This window comes from Saccopteryx leptura, chromosome 2, assembly GCF_036850995.1.
Source record: "Saccopteryx leptura isolate mSacLep1 chromosome 2, mSacLep1_pri_phased_curated, whole genome shotgun sequence".
NCBI lineage: Eukaryota > Metazoa > Chordata > Mammalia > Chiroptera > Emballonuridae > Saccopteryx > Saccopteryx leptura.
The window spans coordinates 96,619,545-96,626,601 of NC_089504.1; the positions used below are offsets into that span (position 1 = coordinate 96,619,545).

At 52.2% G+C, this 7,057-nt stretch overlaps 1 long non-coding RNA gene across 1 annotated transcript; it reads right to left on the reverse strand.

The window, feature by feature from the left end:
* Positions 1 to 1,432: 1,432 nt before the first annotated feature.
* LOC136393059 (uncharacterized) lies at positions 1,433 to 6,777 on the reverse strand. The gene is made up of 3 exons (XR_010749022.1): positions 6,681 to 6,777; positions 3,018 to 3,107; positions 1,433 to 1,783 (listed from the first exon to the last, which is right to left on the reverse strand). It is a non-coding gene; the product is annotated as an uncharacterized lncRNA (long non-coding RNA).
* Positions 6,778 to 7,057: the final 280 nt, after the last annotated feature.

Consider the following 7,057-nt stretch of genomic DNA (forward strand, 5'->3'; position numbering starts at 1 on the left):
CGCGGGCTCACCAGCTTGAACGCGGGTCGCTGGCTTGAGCATGGGATCATAGACATGATCCTCATGGTCACTGGCTTGAGCCCAAGGTCACTGGCTTAAGCAAGGGGTCAGTTGCTCTGCTGTAGCCCCCCAGTTGAGGCACATATGAGAAAGCAGTCAATGAACAATTAAGGAGCCACAATGAAGAATTGATGTTTCTCATCTTTCTCCTTTCCTGTCTGTCTGTTCTTATCTGTCCCTCTCTCTGTCTCTCTCTGTGTCTCTGACACACATACACACACACACACAACCAGAAATGGCATGTTGGCTTGACATTTAATAGGTCTATGGATCAGCAGGACATTCTGGCCCAAAGTGGCCAAAATGAGGAGATGAAGCTACACACCAGCCCCAGCTACACACCAGTGTGTTTGGGAGGAGAACTGCCTGGGGCCCAGACCTAGGAGGACAGGAACGTGCTCCCAGGAGGCAGCCAAGGTGAGGAGGAGTGTGGAGACTCCAACCCCTGGAGAGCTGTGGCCGCCACATGCAGAGAATAGCTGAAAAGATATTCCTCGCTGTCCCCAAGGCCCTGCAAGGTTGGTCCTGGGGAAGGGGGAGCTGACAGTCTTAGAGGATGGAGAGCAGAGCAGGAACTGTGGGAGGAATGGGACAGGGACAGGGGCAGAAAGGGGAAGGTGCATAGACCAGAAGTAGGGAAACAAGGATAGGAGGGCTAACAGGTGTCTAACAGAGCTGTCACTGGGGGGGTATGCAAGCAGGGGCAGGTGCCCAACATCTAGCAGCTATAGAGGGAATTCTGGATGCTGATGGCCCTTCTGTTCCCCAAAGCCTAGATTTCAAGCTAGCCATGGTATAGGACAGCCAGGCCCAGAGAGAGGGTATGTTTGGGGGAAGCAGGATGTGGCAAGGGCAACAAAACGGAGGCAATTGGGGGAAATGGGGAAAGACGTAGATCTCTCCTCCACCCCTGCCTTCCCCAGCTTAGTCCCAGACTCCGGTGTATGAATCCCGCTTCCGTGGGCAGCCAGGGTCAGGTACTCAGGGCCCTCCTCCTCAGCTTCCATCAGAAACCCCGAGGCATAAAGCATTTTCCAGTGAAAATGTGACCGGAAGAGACAAATTGCTGGGACTGTTCTTGACTTGTGAAGTCAGGCCTTGGCACCGCCAGTGGGGCTGGTGTGTAGCTTCAGGGAGCACAAGGCCAACTGCCTGGCCTCAGCAGAGCTCCAGCTGAGTTCATCGTCTCTCTCTTAGCCCTCAGCCCTCAGCCCTGATTGCAAAGTCACAGGATGCAGGGGGAAGGAAGTAGGTGGTTGTCTGTGGTCAGACTCACAGGTTCAAGAGGAATAGCTGTGTTTGAGTCATTCAGGAGGTTCCCGGAGACTCAGAAGACAAGGCTGTTCTAGTTTCAGACTCCGAGTGGCCTGCCTGGTTTGTGTGCTGGCTGCCCCACCACATTACTGCTGTCCCCCAGTGGAGTCCGCATGCCAGCCACTTCCCATCAGGCTGGGACTTGTGTCCTCTCTGTGACCAAAGAGAACCCGAAAGAGAACTCCACTGCCTGGCCTCAGCGGTAGGGGAGGAAGCAGATTGTTGGTGGCATTCCAGGAACTTTGAGGGTCCTCTGTGACAGCTGGCAGCTCCCTTTGTGAACCTGGAGGCTTTGGCTTCACAACCCACTCAGCGTTCAGGACTGCGATCCAGCAGGACAGCACTTTCTTGCCCAGATTCCTGCCACTAAAGATCCTGGTGTCTCTCAGGCCTGCTGGATGTGGCACCTCTGCGGGGAGAGACACATCCATCAAGGAGCCGCCGTAGGTCAGGTACATCCTGCACCTCACCCAGCGGGGCCAAAGCAGCATAGCACGGGCCACAGAAGAGAGCTAGTCGCAGTCTGGGCGTGATGGATGAGTGTCACACTGCACTGTAAGTCCATGTTTATGGGACACCCAAACAGCCGGTCAATTGTCCGAGACCATCACTCACCCAAGCTACCAGGCATCCCTGTCAGGCCCCCAGGTGGTTTTGCTGCTTTCTCTCAGGAAGCACTTAGAGTTTTAGCTTGTCGGGCCCAGGGGTCCCATTCAGCTGCCAGTACATGACAGATGGGACATGGAGCCTCACAAGGGCACTCAGCTTTGAGGATTACCGACTGCAAGCCCAAGCAGGGCTCCCCGAGCTCACCCTGAGTACCCACTGGACTGCTTGCTTATTCCTGAAGACTTGGTAACTGAGCCCTGCACATTCAGACTAAGGGATCCCAAAGACAAACCTGGTGTGTGGCTTAACTCACGTTCTCCTGTTGTCTTGGTCTACTCGGGCCAGGGAGGCTCAATGCCTGCTTTAAGGAAGTAACCTCCCTCCTTCCCTTCCTTTCTCCATTCTTCTTTCCTTTTTATTTTCCTTCCTTCCTTCCTTCCTTCCTTCCTTCCTTCCTTCCTTCCTTCCTTCCTTCCTTCCTTCTTCCTTCCCTCCCTCCCTCCTTTCCTATCCTTTCCCTCCCTCCCTCCCTTCCTTCCTTCCTTCCTTCCTTCCTTCCTTTCTTCCTTCCTTTCTTCCTTCCTTCCTTTCTTCTTCCTTCCCTCCCTCCCTCCTTTCCTATCCTTTTCCTTCCTTCCTTCCTCCCTTCCTTCCTTCCTTCCTTCCTTCCTTCCTTCCTTCCTTCCTTCCTTCCTTCCTTCCTTCCTTCCCTCCCTCCTTTCCTATCCTTTCCCTTCCTTCCTTCCTTCCTTCCTTCCTTCCTTTCTTCCTTCTTTTTCTTCCTCCTCTTCCTTCCCTCCATCTCTCTCCTTCCCTCCTTCCTTTTTTCAACAGAGGAGGCTGTTTGCTTTAAGAAGCAGTGAACACAGGAAATCCAGCCCTCAGCCATTGTCTGCTCCTCAAATGAACCTGAGCAGTCAGTAGATGAGGATTTTGAAGAAGACCAACGGGTTAAAATGTTACTCCACTCCATAGCAGACCTTGGTTTTTGCTGGCAGGAGGCAGGAAGGTTTCTGGAAAGAACATGGACTCACCTCTTTCTGTTCCTCTGGGTAGGCAACTTCTCCTCTCATGAGCCTCAGCATCTCCCTGTGAAGTGGGGTCACTAACATGCTAACAGGGGGCTGTGTGGGGAGGGGAAGGAATGATGGGTATGATGCTATGCTCCTCAAAGTGAGGCATCTTCCAGAGCCCAGGCGTATTGTGACAGATGGAGAAGTGAACACCTGCCTCACCCATGACCCTCATGAAGTTCCACCTCCAGGGAGAGGGTGAGGAAAGGTGACTGTTCCAAAGATCAATGAACAGACCTATACAGGCAACTCAAAGTGGATTAAGGACCCATGTGAAATAGACAAAACTATGAAGTTCTTAGAAGAAAATGTAGGAGTAAGTCTTTGTGACCTTGCATTTGATGGTGGAGCCTTCAATATGACACAGGAAGCATGGACAGCAAAAGAGAAAACAGCAAACTGGACTTCTTTGAAATCAAAGACCTTTGGGCTTCAAAGGACCTCATCAAGAAAGTAAAAAGACAACCACAGAATGGAAGAAAATATTTGCAAATTATTATATCTAATAAGAGCCTTACATCCAGAAAATACAAAGAACTCTTACAACTAAAACTAAAAGGCAAAATGTCACTAGTCACGAGGGACATGCAAATCAAAGCCACAATGAGAGACCACTTTACATGTACCAGGCTAGTAAAGTCAAAGGGACAGATAATGACAAGTGTTGGCAAGAGTGGGGAGCCTCTGGAACTCTCGTACACTGCGGGTGGGATGGGAAGCCGTGTCACTGCCGTGGCAAACAGTCTGGTGGTTCTCAGTGTTAAACATACCCCAGCATTTCCCAGCAGTTCACACCTACACGTATACCTAAGGGAACTGAAAACCCGTGTCACACAAAAACTTGTACATAAATGTTGACCACACCACTATCCATAACAGCCCCAAAGCAGACACCGCCCACATGTCCGCCAGCTGACGAATTGATAAATAAATTTGGTCTATCCACAAAATGGCATGTTATTCAGTCATAAAAGGAAATGAGGCACTAACTAATGGATAAACCTTGGAAACATTATGTAGTGTGAAAGAAGCCAGTCACAAAAGGTCACATAGTGTATGATCCCATTTATACGAAATATTCAGAATAGGAAAAGGCAGAGAGGCAGGAAGGAGACTAGTGGTTGCCAAGGCTGGACTGGGGGGTAAATTGGGAGTAACTGCGAAGGGCACAGGGCTCCTTTTGGGATGATACACATGTTCCAGAATTAGTGGTGATGGTTGCACAACTCGAAATATTAAAAGCCACTGTACTGGGCACTTAGAAGGGGTGAATTTTATGACATGTGAATGATATCTCAATACAGCTGTTACATAAAACTGGTAATTATCTGAGTTGGCACCAAGTGGTGTCTCAAAGCTCCTCCTGCCTCCTTCATTCTGGCCCCAAGTTTCCATCAGGCAGGTGAGGGGCCAACATGTTTCGTGGAGGAGTCTGGATTCCTCCGCCATTTGGCTCTGAATCTCCTTCAAACTCCTACAATCTTTGGGAGTATTTGACTGCTTGGAATTTGGTAACAGAAAGACCAGCCCACCTGTGGTTGATAAATAAAGGGGAAAAAAATTGTCTATCAGACCCAAAATGATAAGTGGGCTGAGCATGTTTAACTCTTTGCAGGTAAAACCTTAAAAGCATTAGAACCAGCTCCCCAAATACTCATTTGCTTTGGCAAAGTGAACCCCAATCTTGGGAATGCTTGTTCTGCAGAAATTATTTAAAGAGCCAAAAGCTGTGTAGCTGGGTGCCTGTGGGCGCTTTTAGCACCTGTTTCATCAGGTGACCCGTCTTCAGGCTGGAGGGAATGCAGGGCTTACGCTGGGTTACAAACGGAGGGTGAGGTGTAGAATGAGGCAGCGGAGGCCCAGGGTGTCCATGGGTGAGGGGCTGTGCTAGGAGTGACTGTGGTTTCATGACTTTTCTGGGCTGTGTTCACCTCTTCCTATCAAACAAGAAGCCCCTCAGAAGTCAGAGGATGCCCACAGGTCAGGAAGAAGATGCGGAGCCTGAACCTGAGGACAGGACAGCCCACCAAGTGGGCAATGCCATGGGGCCTGCTGGTAGGACATGTGTGGATGTGTTCACTGCATGGCTTCCCAGAGGGTAGAGTCAGCAGGGCTGGGTAGAAATGTGCATCTCAGCTCACAGATGAGGTGGGACCCAGGTAATAGCCAACTTCTTGTATGTTTAGAGAGAAGGTGTCTAGTGCAGAGATCTGGTTGTGCAGGTGCTGGAGGCAAGCCCCACCATGTGCCCGTCCCCTGCAGGGCAGTACTGAGCAGAAGTGGGAGGGGACTTTCCTCTTTCACTCCAGCCCCCACCAGCACCCTTTCCCCAAGGCAGTTCTCCGGAATACCAAGCGAGCCAGGGGCAGGGAGGGGGAATGGTGGTGTCAGTGCCCACAGCCGGCACAAAGGTAAATGGCTGGGTCTTCCGCTGGGTTCCTGGGCAAAACAGGACCTGAAACTGGTACAGACCCATGCCCACTAGCTGGTATGCTACACGCCACCTTCAGGCTGGGCCCAGGCTCCGCCACCTCTACTGTGGTACACCCATTTTCCCATCCACAGATTTGCTTCCTTTTCCTGAAATCCATTCACTTCAAAGGAGACTTACCACCACCATAAAACCCATAAATGGAATCCTAACTGCAAAAATGGAGACAATAGGAGCCAAATGGTAATATGAAATTCTAACCAGATCTGCTTCCTTCTATGGCTCAGAGCCTGGGTGGACAGGGACTTGCTCCAGTAGCCAGAGGAGGCTCCCACAGGACTGAAAAAGGGGTACCACCCCCTATTCCCCTTAGATCACCCAGTGCCTGTTCTTCTGAACTGACATGCTGTGTCCCAGGACCCACTCAGGGCCACAGGGCCTGGCACTACTCGCACTGGGCTGGACCCGCCTAGCCGGGTCTTTGGTCAGCATATGAACTCAGCATCTTCTCAGAGCATCAGAGGTTGCAGCTGGAGGCTGCAACCGTGTGCGTGAGGCTGCCAGAGCTTCCCTTCCCCTTCCTGGGACTGTTCCTGGAAACCTCAGGAGGAGAACTGGGTGCCTGTGACCTGCTCCTCCTGCCTGTGCTAGTGTTTTGTCCTGGAAGCTCCTTTGCATGAGGCTCCACCTACTGCTACTGCCCCCTGCAGGTGAGCTAAGGGTGGGGCTGTGAGCCAGAGACTGCACCCAAACGTCAAAAGCTTCCCCGAAAGCATCCGCAGCTGTCAGGGGCCCCTGCAGAGGGCATGCGGTCCATTAGCGGAGGCAGGTGATTTGTATCGCTGGCTGCTGCTGTGTAAACAGAGGGCTCAGAGAGCTGAAAGGCAGGAAGGGCAGGGTGCACCTGGCACACCTGAGCCGGGGCCGGGTTGAGCCCTGTCCACAGGGGCCCGTCAGGGCCCGTCTGCCCCGCATGGGCACTCAGCACCTTGGAGAGACAGAGATAAAGATGCACCCACCATATTCTCACCAGTAACGGAGGACCAGAAGGGCCCTGATGCCATGTCCCCTCCCACCTCTGGGCCTGGCACCAGGGGGTGCCCTGGCCTCTGTGTGGAGCAGGCGTAGAGTCCATTTCAGCTCCTGGGCCTCTCTGTCACCACCCCCGCCCCTGACCCTGCACCAGCACTTACCACCGGACTCTGATGGTCTGTTTACAAGGCTGTCTTCCGTACCGGACAGAGGGCTCTTGACGGATTTTAATGACCTCCACCTCCCTTGTCAGTGCTAATCAGCGTTTCCTGAATGAATGGATAAAGGAATAAATGAATTCTTGAGCACCTACCACGTGCCAGGCAGCACGTCAGGGACAGACTGTGGTCCGGTGCAGCGGGAGACCCAGGGGGAACATTGGGATCAGGTGGGGAAGGGGATTGCTGAGAAAGGGACTTTGAACAAAGAGCTGGGGAGGTGAGAGAGGGTGCTATGTGGACAGACATGGGGGAAGAGCATGTGCAAAGGCCCTGGGAGGTTCAAGAAACAGTGAAAAAGCTGGCAGGTAAAGTACAGA